We start from the raw sequence: 2,812 nt of genomic DNA, 5'->3' as shown, positions 1-2,812 counted from the left end.
GAGAGAGAGAGAGAGAGAGAGAGAGAGAGAGAGAGAGCAATTTGGTAGCTGTAAGAGAAAGCATATAGAGAGTAGACCCCAAAACAGAATTTTGGAGTATCTATGCCCACACTGAATGCCTTTGTGTGTATTATCCATTGTGTGTGTATGTATGTATGTATGTATGTATGTATGTATGTATACATATATATATACATATTTACAAAAGGAAAAAAAGGAAAAGTACCATTCCTAGCTTCTGTATTGCTTCTGAATGATCAAGTACAACCCTTAATCTTATTATTATGATTTAGATAAAGGGTAGGAATAATGACTCCATATATTGTACTGTTAGTGTACTACTAATTCTGAGACTTTACTGATAGTCCTAAAATTTATTTTATTGACTCATTCTGTAAACAACGTGCTTCTCTTAATACAAGTGTCATATGTTTATCTTTTGCTAGTAACCCAAGACTTTCAGATTTCCATAAACTGTAAGAAACGTTAAGTATCATTTCTTGTAATCATTTATTAGAATGACTGACCTGGGTTTAATTTGGAATTTGCTGCATGATTTCTTTTGTTTTATCTTTACATTAGAATTTTTAAAACTGACTTTATATGAAAGAAATCCAGTCCAAATTTTCTAACTTTGTTTTTTTCTTAATGTCAAAACCCATCTTCTCCTCAACCTCTACATTTAAATGTTGTGGTCTGGGCTCATAATTGGCCACATCTACTCAATGGGAAATAAATGGTTGGGGAAGTGAAATCTAATCAGTTTGTTAGGTTTGAGACATCTTAATGTTTGTACTATGCTTCTCGCTCACAGTTAAATTTCAAACTGTAGTTAGCATGGGGCAGATAGGATGCATTGAATTTTAATTTCAATCTAAACAGGTTAATTAGTTCTGGTTAAACAGTTAACCCATTTTGTTGCTCTCTACAATGTCTTTTCATGTGAGTTTTAGCTATTCATCAGAGGTGAACTTTTCTGAGAAAATTCTGCACCCACTTTAACCAGATGCCATGCAATACATTGTCAATCTTTTGTTGAGTGAGTTGATCCAGACCTACTGTTACATCTCCATCAATCTACATGTGTTTTGTAATAGCAGTAAGCAATGAAATAGCAAAGTGCCTTGTGTAAAGTACATGACCAACAAATGAGTTTCTTTTTTTTAACCTACCCACAGATTTGCAGATGTTTCCTTAGCAAATACAGTCACAATCATTTTCTTAAAAATCTATTTCAGTTATACCATTTTTTTTTCTTTTAGAGCAGATGGAGATGAATCAGAGAATGAGTCAGAAGTTTCGAGCTGGAAGGGACTTTAAAGTACATCTATTTCAAATTCCTTCATTTTACAGATGAGAAAACTGAGGCACACAGTGAGTAAGTAATTTGTCCATGGTGGCACGATTTTTTAATTTTAGAGAGGAAACTAAAACCGAGGTCTTCTAATGCAATATCTAGCCACTTTTCTACTAAACAATAACCGCTCCTGCAGCTAATGCTTATATAACAAGTTGTATTCTAGATATAAATTAAAACCTTTTGAAACAATTAGATATCTAACACTAAGAGCAGAAAAATATCATTTTTTTCAAACTCAGAATTGAGTGGAGAGGCCAGGAAGGGAAGAGCATTAGGATAAAAGTGTTTCATTTACAGTGCCTGATCATACCATGGCATCTTTTATAGACTACTAAAAAGTGCAAGTTAAAGACTGAGCATCTTGAAAATGGCTCCCATAAAAGATCCATTTTCTCCCTTCCTATTTAAAGAGTCAGTCCATGAAAACTCATCACAGATTGATTGATACATTCCCCCTACAGTTTTTAGAATTAGCCCATACCACTCAACTTAACTCAGTATGCATTCATTCAGTGCCTGTTATCAAATCTTTGTGCTAGAAACTAGGGATAAAAAAGGTGACATGCAAAGTAAAGCCAACCCTCAACTAACTTGTGTGTTACAAGAAAAAGGGGATACAATGTATATACATAAATAAAAGATATTATGAGGAGGTAGAAAAGATTAACAATGAGAAAATTAGAGAAGCATTCCTATCAAAGAAGTCAACTAAGTTGAGCCTTGAGGAAATTAATAATTTTAAGAGGTAGAGGTAAAAATCAAGCACATTAAAGAAACAAGAGACAGGCTGGTCAAAGACATGCAAGGAGTGGAAAACCAATTTCAGGAAATAGCAGAGTCTTTCTTGGATGGAAATTTAAAACTGTGAAGAGGAATGAGATGATATGACATGAGTCTGAAAGTTAGGCTGAAGTTACAATGTGTCTACAGTACAAAATTTGAAGGCTTTAAATTCCAAGCTGAGCAATTTGTATTTTATTTTAGAGGCAATGGTGAGCCACTAAATATTCATGAACCTTAAGTTAAATCATGACCTGTACTTCTCTAGGTACTGTGAAAACATTTTTCCCATTTATAAAAGAAGAAATAATATGCATTTGTGACATCAAAATCTATTTGTGGAGGAAACACAATAATATGAGATGTTGGATGGTTCAATTATGAGAACTCTAGATAATCTGTCTGCTGTTTATCAGTCTACCTGTTCACTTTGTGTCACTTTCAAGTCAATAGTCATTAGTAAATTCAGTTTTTCATCTCAATATTGATGAAAACATGGAAAATGCTGAGCAATATGTATCAATATACCTTTGTGGCAGGAAAAAAATGACTTTGTCACAGGACAATTACATCATCTCCCCCACCCAACAGTAGGATCTCTTCAATTTATAAGCACACTAATTCTCACATATAGGTGAAAAGTATGGAATTTTTTTGAATTCCCAGACTGTA

The sequence above is a fragment of the Petaurus breviceps genome, unplaced genomic scaffold (genome assembly GCF_028583685.1).
Source record: "Petaurus breviceps papuanus isolate PSGF00001 unplaced genomic scaffold, PetGlider_PUasm1.0 90602, whole genome shotgun sequence".
Classification (NCBI taxonomy): Eukaryota; Metazoa; Chordata; class Mammalia; order Diprotodontia; family Petauridae; genus Petaurus; species Petaurus breviceps.
Note: the sequence above shows the minus strand (reverse complement) of the source record.